Here is a 14,499-nt window from a genome sequence, read left to right on the forward strand (position 1 = left end):
CAGGGCTCTCAGTCTCTGTGACTTTCCTCATCTTAAAGTTGCCCTTTTGTGTCTGGTAAAAACAACGTTGCCCTTCCCTGAATTAATTTACCAACCTTGGTCCAGAAGCCCATGGCTTTGTCACAATATTCAATACTTAGTGATGCGGCCCTAGAGAGGTTTTAGACCTTCAGTCAAGGTTCTGGTATTTTTGATCTGATTCTACCTACCCAGATCATTTTATGGCCACAGAACCAAATGGAGCTAGACACTTTTCTGGCACAACTGGTGAGTTTTGTTCAATTCAACAAACCTTTCTTGAGCACCATGTCACCATATACCCAGATAGCTCTCAGCCAGAGAGAGAGGTATAAAGCCCTTTAAGGGCCCACCCCTCTCCTCCATCTTCCTGCCTTTTCCTGCCTTTCTGCTCTTCTTCTGCCCACATAGGCTCAGCTCTATCTAGAGAAAGCTAAGCTGGAAAGTGGTAAGGGGCCTTAGATATAATCTTTTCAGAACCCCTCATGATATAGACAGAGAAAGCAAGACCCAGAAGAGTAAGAAATTTGACCTAGGCTACACAGCAGATTAGCGGTAGAGCTTGGAGTTGGGGGTCTAAGGCTAAGGGGGGCTTCTAAAACAAAGAGAATCTCCCAAGTTAGTATGTGCATTGGGGTGGATGTGGGAACATGTGAAAAGCAGGTCAAGACCCATAACCTAGACTTTGTGGCCAATCTAGGGTTGGTTTGAAGGTTACTTTGTAGGGTCCTAGCACTCCCGCCCAAAGTACGTCTCAGAAACAGAAATGGTACCTCTGGGTAATTCTTTTGGAGCTTGAAGGCTGTGCACATTTAGTTTTCAAAAAATAAAATCCTAGTATAGGCAAAGCCTTGTAGGAACAAAGCCCTGAGGGAGGCAGCTCAGAAAAGACAATTAAGAAAACCCCCAGGGAGAGCCTTTGTAACTACATAGTACACAAAATTCTACCAGTTTGAAAAAGGTATTCTTGCCTCCTTCCATATATTCTACAGACTGATTGTTGTCAGGCATGCTCCATGACATAGAAATCTGACTTTGTCAATGCCCAGCCCAGAAACCAGTCATGAATCCCATAGTCCTGGTGAGATTAGATTCAAACTCCTGGCCATGCCATTCAAGTTCCTGGGCAACTTTCCCAGGATCATCTTTTCCCACCCAACTCTTACCTAAACCACCCACACATACCTTCTTCATTCACACCATATCATTCACATTTCAAGTCTCCAAACCACTGTTCATGCTGTTCCATCAGCTTGAAATGCCTTTCTCTACTTTTTGATTATTAGATTATCCTTCAGGGCTCAACTCAAAGATCACCCTCTATTCTGTTAAACTTTTAAAAAAATAGCTTTATTGAGGCAAAATTTATTTGCCACACAATTAACCCAACTAAAGTATACAATTCAGTGGTCTTTAGTAAATTCACAGACTTTATAACCATTACCACAATCAATTTTAGAACATTGTCATCACCCGCAAAGAAACAGGTACCCTTTAGGCATCCCTACCACCACAATCTCCCCATCACCCCCTCACAGACCTTGGCAAATACTAATCCACTTTCTGTTTCTATAAATGTGCATGTTCTAGACATTTCATATAAGTGGAATTATATAATAAATGGTCTTTTGACTGACTTTTTTTCACTTAGCATAACGTTTTCAAGGTTCTTCTATATCATAGCATGTATTAGCAACAAATTTCTTTTTATGGCTGAATAATAGCTATTGTATGGATAAACTGTACCACATTTTGTTTATGCACTTACAAATTCATGGACATTTCGGTTGTTTCTACTTTTTGGCTATTATGACTAATGCTGCTAGGAGAAGTCCTGTACAAGTTTTTAAATTAGATGAACATTTTTATTTGTCTTGGTTATATACCTAACAGCAGAATTGTTGGATGATATGGTACCTCAATTTTTTTAAATTTTCAGTTTAATTTTTATGTATACATAATAGTTGCACTATTTATGGGGTACACGTGATATTTTGATACAAGCATACAATCTATAATGAGCAAATCAAGGTAACTGGGAAATCCATCACCTTAAACATTTATCATTTATTTGTGTTAAGAACATTCTAATTCCATTCTTCTAGTTATTTGGAAATACACAATATTTTTTTTAACTATAGGCACCCTATTGTGCTACCAAACACTAGATCTTACTCCTTCTATCTAACTATATTTTTGTAACCATTAGCCAACCCTTCTTTACCCCCACTCCCCATTACCCTTCCCAGCCTCTGGTAACCATCACTCTACCCTTTACTTTCGTGAAACCAATCAACCTTTTTAACTCCTATATATGAATAAGAACATGCAACATTTGTCTTTCTGTGCTTGGCTTATTACACTTAATAGAATGACTTCCAGTTCTATTCATGTTGCTGCAAGTGACAGGATTTCATTCTTTTTTATGCCTGAGTAATATTCCATTGTGTATATGTTATCACATTTTCTTTATCCATTCACCTGTTGATGGGTACTTAGGTTGATTCGATGTTTTAGCTATTGCATATAGTGCTGCAACAAACATGGGAGTGCAGACATCTCTTGGATATACTGATTTTTCTTCTTTTGGATATATACCCAGCAGTGGGAATGCTGGATCATATGGTGGTAACTTTATGTTTAATATTTTAAGGAACTGCCAAAATGTTTTGCAAAACAGCTAACCCATTTTACATTCCTACAAACAACACATGAAGATTTCAATTTCTGTACATCCTCACCAACACTTATTTTTTGTATTTTTTTTTTTATAACTATCCTAGTGGTTGTGAAGTGGTATCTCATTTTGGTTTTGATTTGCAGTTCCTTGGTGAATAAGATGTTAGGTATCTTTTCACGTGCTCATTGGCCATTTGTATATCTTCTTTAAAGAAATGTCTATTGAAACCCTTGGCCTGTTTTTTGTTTTTCTTTTTTTTTTTTTTTTTTTTTTTTGAGACAGAGTCTTGCTCTGTCACCCAGGCTGGAGTGCAGTGGCGCGATCTCGGCTCACTGCAAGCTCCGCCTCCCGGGTTCACGCCATTCTCCTGCCTCAGCCTCCCGAGTAGCTGGGACTACAGGCGCCCACAACCGCGCCCGGCTAATTTTTTGTATTTTTAGTAGAGACGGGGTTTCACCGTGGTCTCGATCTCCTGACCTTGTGATCCGCCCGCCTCGGCCTCCCAAAGTGCTGGGATTACAGGCGTGAGCCACCGCGCCCGGCCCTGTTTTTTGTTTTTAAAGACGATTTTAGGGCAGTTTTAGGTTTGTAGCAAAATTGAGCAGAAGGTGCAGACATTTCCTATATACCCGCTACCCCCCAGCACGCACAGCACCTCCACTATTAACTCCTTCACCAGAATAGTACTTTTGTTACAATTGATGAACCTACATTGACACATCACTGTTACCCAAAGTTCATAATTTACATTAGGTTCACTCTTGGTGTACATTCTGTAAGTTTTGTCAAATATATAATAACATGTGTCTACCATTTTAGTATCATACAGACTAGTTCCACTGCTCTGAAAAGTCCCTGTGCTTTACCTATTCATCTCACCATCCCCTGGCAACCACTGATCCTTTTATCCTCCATAGTTTTGCTTTTTCCAGAATATCATCTGATTGGAATCAGACAGTATGGAGGTTTTTCAGATTGGTGTCTTTCACTTAATAATATGCACTTAAGATTCCTCTATGTGTTTTCATGACCTGATAGCCAATTTCTTTTGAGTGCTGAACAATACTCCACTGTCTAGATGTACCAGAGTTTATTCATTCACCTACCAAAAGAAATCTTGGTTGCTTCCAAGTTTTGGCAATTATGAATAAAACTGCTATAAACAATAATGTGCAGGTTTTTGTGTGTGTGTGTGGACATAGGTTTTTGACCCACTTGGGTAAATACCAAGGAGCACAATTGCTGGATTGTATCATAAGAGCATGTTTAGCTTTGTAAGAAACTGCCAGACTGTCCTCCAAAGTGGGTGTACCATTTTGCATTCCCACCAGCACTAAATGAGAGTTCCTGTTGCTTCACATCATCACCAGCATTTGGTGTTGTCAGTGTTTTGGATTTTGGTTATTCTAATACGTGTGTAGTGGTATCTCGTTGTTTCCATCTGCAATTCCCTCATGACATATGATACTGAGCATCTTTTCATATGCATATTCACCATCCATATATATTTTCTGGTGAAGTGTTCATTTAGATTTGCCTTTTAAAATATCAAGTTATGTATTTTCTTTTTGTTGAATTTTAAGAGTTCTTTGTATATATTATTAACAATTCTTTATCAGATATGTCATTTGCAAATATTTTCTCCCAATCTTCTCATTCACTTGATAGTGTCTTTCACAGAGCAGAAATTCTTAATTTTAATGAAGTCCAGTTTACAAATTGTAACTTTTATGAATTGCGCCTTTGTTGTTATATATAAAAAATTACCACCCAAGGTCACTGAAATTTTCTTTTATATTATCTTCTAGGAATTTCAGAGTTTTGCATTTTACATTTAGGTCTATGATTAGTTTTGTGTGAATTTTTGTGAAGGGTGTAAGCTCTGTGTTGTTACTGTTATTTTAGGATTAGGAATGAATGACAGTTATAATCCTGTGACCTCATTTCTCTGATGGCTCTAAGAACAGTGGTTTATTTTTCAGTTTGTTTAGCTTTTTATTTGTTGTTAAGACAGAATGATAACTTCCAAGCTCTTTACATGCCAGACTGGAAAACCTTTGCCCATTTGTAAATGTTATTTGTCTTTTTATTGTTGAATTATTCGAGTTTTAAATATATATTCTGGATACTCAACCCTTATCAGATAAATGATTTGAAAATATTTTCTCTCATTCTGTGTGTTGTCTTTTCACTTTCTTACTGGTATCGCTTGAAGTACAAGTTTTTCATTGTTTTATTGTGGTGAAATATACAGAACACAAAATTTATAATTTTAACCATTTTAATTGTACATTTCAGTGGCACTAAGTACATTTACGTTCTTGTGCAGGTATCACCACCATCCATCTCCAGTACTTTTTCATCTTCCCAAACTGAAACTCTGTATCTTTTAAACAATTACTCTCCATTTTCTCTTCTTCTCAGTCCTTGGCAACCACCATTCTACTTTCTGTCCCTATGGATTTGATGACTCTAGGTACATCATGTAAATGGAATCAGACAGTACTTACTTGTCTTTTTGTAACTGGCTTATTTCACTTAGCATAATGTCTTCCAGGTTCACCTATGTTGTAGCATGTGTCAGAATTTCCTTCCTTTTTAAGGTGAATAATATTTCATTGTATATACACACATAGATGCATACATATGTATACATATACATTTTGTTTATCCAATCATCCATCAGTGGACATTTGGGTTGTTCCCACCTTTTGGCTATTGTGAATGATGCTGCTCTGAACTTTAGTGGACAAATGTCTGTTTGAGTCCCTGATTTCAATTATTTTGGGTATATACCCAGAAATATGTTTTTAATTTTTATGAACTCCAATTTATCTAGTTTTTTTTTTGTTGGTTGTGCTTTTAAATTATTTCTAAAAGACTACTGCCTATTCTATTTACTTCTATGCTTTCTTCTAGGACTTCTATATTTTTAATTCTTATATGTAGGTATGTACTTCATTTTGAGCTAATTTCTATATATGGTGTCACGCAGGAATTCAACCTCATTCTTTTGTATGTGAATATCTAGTTGACCCATCACCATTTGCTGAAAAGACTGTTTTATCTGTATTGAATTATCTTGGCACCCTTGCTAATAATCAATTCACAGTAAACATAAAGGGATTTTTTAATGGACTCTCAATTTTGTTTCATTAATCTGTATGTTCATTCTTATGCAAGTACCACACGGTTTTCATTACTGTACCTTTGTAGTAGATGTGAAATTAGGAAGTGTGAATCTTCCAACTTTGTTGTTCATTTTTCTTCTTTCTTTTTTTTTTATTAAAAAGACATTTATTCAGCATCATAATCAGACTATTACATTTAGCAATTAACAGCATGGGTGCAAAAAAAAAAAACTACATTAAAACCCTTGGTTGGAATGCTTTTCACTTTCCACGGAACAGAAACTAAAATAACCTGTTATACAATTAGTCACAAATACAATCCTTGAGTTTTTTTCCCATACATTGAGTATTTGTCTAAAACATGTCTGCTTTGTAGCAGTTAGGCCCTGCCACCATTGTGCTTGGCTAAATTCACAAATCCGTTGTAACCTGTAGCTTCCCTGCCACTTCTCTGGCTCTCCTCTCCTGCTAAGCTTTGTGTCCTAATTAAAATCTGCCACTGCCACAGCTACGGCTACTACTGGAACCACCATAGCCACCTTGGTTTTGTGGTTTGGCAAAGTATTGGCCTCCACCACCAAAGGGGCCAGAGCTTCTGCCTCCAAAGTTTCATGGGTCCAAAATTTGAAGACTGATTGTTGTAATTGCCAAAATCATTGTAGCTTCCACCACCTCCAAAATTGCTTCCATCATTACCAAATCCATTATAGCCATCCCCACTGCCACCATAACCACCACCACCACGGCTGCCACCAAAGCCACCACCACCACTGAAGTTTTCTCCACGACCACCACCTCCATGACTGTGACCAAAGTTTCCAGAACCACTTCCACCTCTGGCTGGATGAAGCACTAGCCATCTCTTGCTTTGACAGGACTTTCCTAACTTCACAGTTGTGGCCATTCACACTATGGTATTTATGAATGACAATCTTATCCACAGAGTCATTGTTGTCAAATGTTACAAAGGCAAAACCCCTTTTCTTACCACTGCCTCGGTCAGTCATGATTTCAATCACTTCAATTTTTCCATACTATTCAAAATAATCTCTTAGTTGATGTTCTTCAGTGTCTTCTTTAATGCCACCAACAAATATCTTTTTCAAAGTTAAGTGGGCACCTGGTCTTTGAGAATCTTCTCTTGAGACAGCTCTTTTTGGTTCCACAACTCTTCCATCCACTTGTGTGGCCTTGCATTCATGGCTGCATCCATCTCCCCCATGGTGTCATATGTGACAAACCCAAAGCCCCTGGAGGGCTTGGTGTTTGGATCACTCATTACCACACAGTCTGTGAGCATTCCCCATTGTTCAAAATGGCTCAACCATTTTGAGCCATTTTCAGGTTGTTTCAAAGCTCAACCCTCCAATGAAGAGCTTCCTCAGCTGTTCGGGCTCTTTAGGAGACACTGACTTAGACATGATGGCAGGGAGAAGACAGACTATAATGATGCTTCCTCAGCGGCGTCCATGGGCAGAAAGCCGTTGTTCATTTTTCAAGATTGTTTTTGCTATTCTAGTTCTCTTGCACTTTCATACAAATCTTAGGATCAGTTTGTCAATTTCTGCAAAGAAAATGCAGCCAGGGTTTTTACAGGGATATTGTTGAATCTTTAGGTAAATTTACAGAGATTGCCATCTTAATAATATTAAGTCTTCTGATCCATGAAAATGTAATGTTTCCACTTATTTAGATATTTTTTAATTTCCTCCAACAATATTTTGTAGCTTTCAGAGTATAAGTTTTATACTTCTTTTGTTAAATTTATTCCTAAGTAGTGTATACTTTTTGATGCTTTTGTAAATGGACTTGTTTTAATTTTATTTGAAAATTGTTTATTGCTGGTATATAGAAATATAATTCATCTTTGTATATTGATTTTCTATCTTGTAACTTTGCTAAACTAAGTTATTAGTTCTAGTAGGTGTTTTTGCAGATTCCTTAGTCTTTTCTATATAAAAGATCATGTCATCTGCAAACAGAGGTAGTTTTATTTTTTTCCTTTTCCAATCTAGATGACTTTTATTTCTTTTTCTTGTCTAAATGTCCTGGTTGAAACCTCAAGTACAGTGCTGAATAATAGATATGATGACAGCAAACATTCTTGTCTTGTTGTTGATCTTACGGGGGAAGCAGTCTTTCAGCAGTAAGTATGATATTAGCCTTGAGATTTTCATAGATGACCTTTATCATATTGAAAAAATTCCCTTCTATTCCTAGTTTGTTGAATGTTTTTATTGTGAAAGAATGTTATATTTTGTCAAATACTTTCTCTACATCTCTTGAAATAATCATGTGATCTTCTTTGTCTTTTATTCTATTGAGATGGTGTATTACATTGGTGGATTATCAAATGTTAACTCAACTTTACATTCCTGGGATAAACCCCATTTGGTCATGATTTATAATTTTTTCTATATGTAACTGGAGTTAATTTCCTAGATTTTGTCAATGATTTTATTTTTGCATGGATTTTCTTAAAAGATATCGGTCTGTAGCATTCTCTTCTTGTGATATCTTTGGCTGACTTCACAGGATGAGTTGGGAAATGTTCCCTCCTGTTCTAGAAGAGTTTGTGAAGAATTGGTATAATTATTTTCTAAATATTCGGTAAAATTCACCAGTGAAGACATTTGAGTTGGGGGTTTATTTAAGGGGAGCAGAGTATTTTAATTACTAATTCTATCTTTTTACTTGTTACAGTTAAATTCAGATTTTCTGTTTCTTGCATGGATTTTGGCAGTTTCTGTCTTTATAGAAATTTTTCCATTTCATTTAAGTAATTTAATTCAGTAGCACACAATTGTTCATAGTATTTCTTTATGTTCCTTTTATTTCTGTAAAGTTAGTACTGATGTCTCCTCTTCATTCTTAATTTTACTAATTTGCATCTTCTCATTATTTTTCTCGTTAAGTCTAATTAAAGGTTTGCCAGTTCTGTGGATCTTTTCACAAAACCAACTTATGATTTCATTTGATTTTCTCCGTTGTTTTTTGCTCTATTTTATTTGTTCCTGTGAAGTTTTTATTATTGCCTTCCTTCTGCTTGCTTTGGGTTTAGTCTGCTCTTCTTTTTCTAGTTTCTTTAGTTGGAATATTAGGTTACTGATTTGAGATGTTTTTAATTTTTTTTATTGAGATAAAATTCATAGACCATAAAATTCACCCTTTAAAAGTGTACAATTCAGTGTTTTAAATGTATTTTCAATATCTTGCAACCATTACCATGATCTAATTCCACAACATTTCAAAACCGCCAAAATAAACCCTGTAACTAATAGCCGTTTCTCCCTTAGTGCCCCAGACCCTAGCTCCTAATGACCAATATCTACTCTCTGTATCTCTGAATTTTCCTATTCTGGATATTTCATATAAAATATTTTTGGTTGACAGTTTTTTCCTTTCATCATTTTGAATATGTCATCCCTCTATGCCTTTTAGCTTCTATTCTTTCTGGTAGAAGTCAGCCATAAATCTTATTGGAATTCCTCTTATACATGATAACTAATTTTCTCTTGCTGCTTTTAAAGTTTCTCTTGGTTTTTGGCTTCTGACATTTTGATATGGTGTTTCTGAAGTGTTTCTCCTTATGTTTATCCTATTTGTTATTTGTAGAGCTTCTTAGAGGTGTAGATTAATAACTTTCTTCAAATTTTGAAAGTTTTTCTTATTTTTGAATATTTTCTTCTGTTTATTTCTCTCTCTTCTCTTTTGGAATTCCATCGCATGTATATTGGTGTGCTTAATAATGCCCCACATTTCTCTGAGTCTCTGTTCATTATTCACCATTCTGTGTCCTCAATCTTCTTCAATTTGCACAATACGTATTGATCTATCTTCAAGTTTGCTAACTTTATTTCCTGTCTACTGTTGATCTCTTCTATGAAACTTTTTGTTTCAGTTATTGTATTTTTCAACACTAGACTTTCTTAATTTTGATCTCTTTATTGATTTTCTATTTGATGAAAAGAATTTCTCACAAATTCTTTTAGTTTTTTTTTTTTTTTTTTTTTCTTAGACAGGGTCTCCCTGGGTCACGCAGGGTGGAGTGCAGTGGTACAGTCTTGCCTCACTGCAGTCTTGACTTCCTGGGCTCAACTGATTCTCCCATCTCAGCCTCCCAAGTAGCTGGGACCACAGCCATCTGCCTCCACAAACAATTAATTTTAGCTAATTTTATTTTTTGTAGAGATGGGCACTGTGTTGCCCAGGCTGGTCTTGAACTCCTGGACTCAAGTGATCCTCCTGCTTTGGCCTCTGAAAAGTGCTGGAATTACAGGCATGAGCCACCCTGCCTGACTCTTTCAGTTCTTTAAGCATAGCTTCCTTTAGGTCTTTGAACATATTTATAGTAGCTGCTTTGTCCTCTAAGTTCAGCATCTGGCGTAGTTCAGTGAAGTCTATTTCCCTGCAGCATACAGCCTCTGTGTCACTCCTCAGAGGTCACAGTCTTGGGCATGTACACAGTATCTACCACCAGTGATACTGTGATTTTAACTGGGCTCTCTGTCTCCTTACCTAAGATCCTCTTTGAGTTTCTGGATGATCTATCTCTAATAATATCACAACCAGCCTATTAGCCTCCACTTCTTAATTCCATTAGTGTTTTTAAACAATGCCGTGGGATACAAATGTTTCCACATTAAAATTGCGTCTTTTCAAGTCTTCAAGGCTTGCCCAGACCCTAAAAGGGTTTTTCTTAGTTTTTTCTCTGGTTCTCTCTGTTAAACTTCTAGCTGGTGAACCATTCTGCAGCTACTACTAGAATCGTAGAACTTCTGGTGCCCTCTTGATTGCTCACCACCAAGATTGTTGTTGTTCCTGATAATACCATAGACAAAAACTTCTTCACTCTCTTTTCCAAATAAAGATAGACTCCTTGGGGAGAGCTAAGGAGCTCTCCATTCTTAAAACTCATCTCACCTCATGGACAGAATCTCTGCTGTACTACACTAGACATTAGAGGTAGGAAGAGCAGCTTCTTTCTTCCAGAATGACACCCCTGCTGTATGAGCAGGGTGCTGGGCAGGAATGGTAGCTATGGCTTTTCTCAACTTGTTTTTTCTAGCATTGAACATGCACCCTATGAGTGAGCTGGGGCAGAGTGATCAGAGACACAATATTATTGGCCCACCATGCTTGAGGTAGAGATTCCATTTTACCAATGGGAACTGACTGGGGGAAGGGCTTCCCACTCCTCTTGGCCTCACCTAAGTGGAATAAAACTTCTGCAACATGGAGCTCGGTATTAGACGATGAGAGATTCCAGCAGACTACCCTCCTAAAGTCAAACTGTTGCCCTGTACTAGGAGCTAGAGGAAGAGAGAGCTCCATGTTACTGACTACACCCAACTAGAATAGAATTTCCATCATGCTAAACTAGGGGGTAGGGGTGTGTTGATGAAAAGAGTCAAACTCTGTAAAATATTTGAAGATATTTATTCTGAGCCAAATATGAGTGACCACAACCTGTGACACAGCCCTCAGAAGGTCTTGAGAACATGTGCCCAAGATGGTGAAAGTGCTGTTTAGTTTTGTTCATTTTGGAGGGGCATAAAACATCAATCAAATACATTTAGGATATACCTTGGTTTGGTTCAGAAAGGCGAAACAACTTGAAGTTGGGGCTTCCAGGCTATAGGCAAATTTTTAAATTTCCTAGTTGACAATTGGTTGAGTTTGTTTAAGAACCTGGGATCAATAGAAAGGAAATGTTTGGGTTAAGATAAAGGATTGTGGAGACCAAAGTTTTATTGTGCAGAGGAAGCTTTTAGCTAGCAGGCTTCAGAGAGAATAGGTTGTAAAATGTTTCTTATCGGACTTAAAGTCTGTGTTGATATTAATACCAGAGAGATATAATGAGGCATGTTCGACTCCCATTTCCCATCATGGCCTGAAACAGTCTCTTAGGTTAAATTTTAAAAGAGTCCTGGCTGAGGAGGAAGTCCGTTCAGATGGTTGGGGAGCTTAGAATTTTATTTTTGGTTTACATTTTCCCCTTTTTGGTCAAGATTTGGCAGAGGAAACATTAAAGACCAGCAAATCTTTATTTTATCCCATAGCGTTGTCAGGGTGGCATGGCTGCCTGCACCAGGTCCATCCTGTCCCTTTGTGGGGCTCCTTATGGCCCAGGGCCTTAAGAGTCAAAAGACTTATAGCCGATTAATTGTTCTAGGCCAGATAGGAATGGATGTGGACAGGCATTTATTACCTCTTAAAATTCTTATTTTGGCCGGGTGCAGTAGCTCAGGCCTATAATCCCAGCAATTTGGGAGGCCGAGGCGGGCAGATCACCTGAGGTTGGGAGTTTGAGTCCAGCCTGACCAACATGGAGAAACCTCGGCTCTACTAAAAATACAAAATTATCCGGGTGCAGTGGCGCATGCCTGTAATCCCAGCTACTCAGGGGACTTAGGCAGGAGAATTGCTTGAACCTGGAAAGCGGAGGTTGCAGTGAGCCGAGATCGGGCCATTGCACTCCAGCCTGAGCAACGAGAGTGAAACACCATCTCAAATAAATATATATATATATATATATATATATATATATATATATATATATATATATTTTTTTTTTTTTTTTTAAGGAAAAAGCCAACAAACAAAAAAAGGCAAAGTTACAAAACTGACTTATTTTTAACTTCTATGTGTTGAGCTACAGTAAGCTTAGTTTTAGTTACAGACTTTTAGTAATTCGCTAAAGAAAACATAAGCATTGTTCTAGAAAAACAGAGATGGATATCTATATCTATATCTATATCTGTATCTATATCTATCTTTGCAACTTGTAACTGGGAGTATTATACCCAGGAGGCCCTGTCACAAGGTATCTTTATCCTAATGTTACCAGGGGATCTTTGTTCTTAGAGCTCCCAAGATGGTGGCGGGCTGCTCCCAAGATGGGGCGGCCGCTCCCAAGATGGCAGCAAGCCTTTTGTTCTATGACCTGGGGTTCTTGGCCTCATGGATTCCAAAGAATGCAACCTTGGGCCATGCGGTGAGTGTTATAGCTCTATTAGAAGCCGTGGGTCCTGGAAAAGAACTGTGGAACCCAGCGAGTAGTGTTCACCTCGATTAGGACGAAACCGGGCACTTAGCCATGCAGGAACAATGGCGAGCCTCTAGCCCGATCCGGAGCAACAGTGGGCGCCTGGCTGGATCAGAAGCACAGCAGACACCCTGCCAGATCTGGAGGGGTGGAAGTCAGTGGTGGGTCTGCGATGGTGGCAAACAGCATTGGTGGACGACGAGCAAAAGCTCAGCTTGAGCCGTAACAAACACAGACCAGAAGAGTGTGCAGTTGCAAGATTTAATAGAGTGAAAACAGAGCTCCCATACAATGGGTGGGGACCCAAAAGGGGTTGCCCACTCCCAGCTCGAATGCCTGGGGTTTATATCCCAATCATTGTCCCTCCTGCTGTGCTCTCAGATGATAGATGATTTGACTATTTCTTTACCTCCTGCTTTTGGCCTAATTGGTATTTTAGTGAGCCCTCTTTACTACCTGATTGGTCAGGTGTGAGCTGAGTTACAAGCCCCTTGTTTAAAAGTGAGTGCAGTCACCTTCCCCAGCTAGGCTTAGGAATTCTTAGTCAGCCTAGGAAATCCAGCTAGTCCTGTCTCTCACTGTCAGTAAATATTTTTCTTTAATTCTGTAGGAAGCAGAAAATTATTTATGGTTGGGGTGGATGCAAATGTGACACATAATAGTTTAGAAGGCTTGTTTTATCAGCTGTTTAGGCATCCTCGTATCCTCTTTGATTTGGAGGGTGTGACCTTGACCTAATTTTATCCCTCAAAACTGGCCCTTAAAATTCCATGTGCTCATCATCACTGGCCATCAGAGAAATGCAAATCAAAACCACAATGAGATACCATCTCACACCAGTTAGAATGGCAATCATTAAAAAGTCAGGAAACCACAAGTGCTGGAGAGGATGTGGAGAAATAGGAACACTTTTACACTGTTGGTGGGACTATAAACTAGTTCAACCATTGTGGAAGACAGTGTGGCAATTCCTCAAGGATCTAGAACTAGAAATACCATTTGACCCAGTCATCCCATTACTGGGGATATACCCAAAGGATTACAGATCATGCTGCTGTAAAGACACATGCACACGTATGTTTATTGCTGCACTATTCACAATAGCAAAGACTTGGAAACAACCCAAATGTCCATCAATGACAGACTGGATTAAGAAAATGTGGCACATATACACCATGAAATACTATGCAGCCATAAAAAAGGATGAGTTCATGTCCTTTGTAGGGACATGGATGAAGCTGGAAGCCATCATTCTGACCAAACTATCACAAGGACAGAAAACCAAACACCACATGTTCTCACTCATAGGTAGGCATTGAACAATGAGAACACTTGGACACAGGGTGGGGAACACCACACACCGGGGCCTGTTGTAGGGTGAGGAGGAGGGGGAGGGATAGTATTAGGAGATATACCTAATGTAAATGATGAGTTAATGGGTGCAGCACACCAACATGGCACATGTACACATATGTAACAAACTGCACGTTGTGCACGTGTACCCTAGAACTTAAAGTACAATAATAATAATAATAAATTACACTAAAAAAAAATTTCATGTGCCCACCTCTTCCATGACAGTTCCTGGGCCTAGAGGGAGGGTGCTTGTATAGTGTTAGCAG

At 38.3% G+C, this 14,499-nt stretch overlaps 1 protein-coding gene and 1 pseudogene across 1 annotated transcript in view; one reads left to right on the plus strand and one right to left on the minus strand.

Moving 5' to 3' along the window:
• Positions 1-14,499, plus strand: part of SLC16A2 (solute carrier family 16 member 2) — a 100,218-nt gene that overhangs the window by 43,975 nt on the left and 41,744 nt on the right. The gene's annotated exons all lie outside the window — the stretch shown is intronic.
• On the minus strand, positions 6,441-7,379 carry LOC107128550 (heterogeneous nuclear ribonucleoprotein A1-like; annotated as a pseudogene).

The sequence above is a fragment of the Macaca fascicularis genome, chromosome X (assembly GCF_037993035.2).
Source record: "Macaca fascicularis isolate 582-1 chromosome X, T2T-MFA8v1.1".
NCBI lineage: Eukaryota > Metazoa > Chordata > Mammalia > Primates > Cercopithecidae > Macaca > Macaca fascicularis.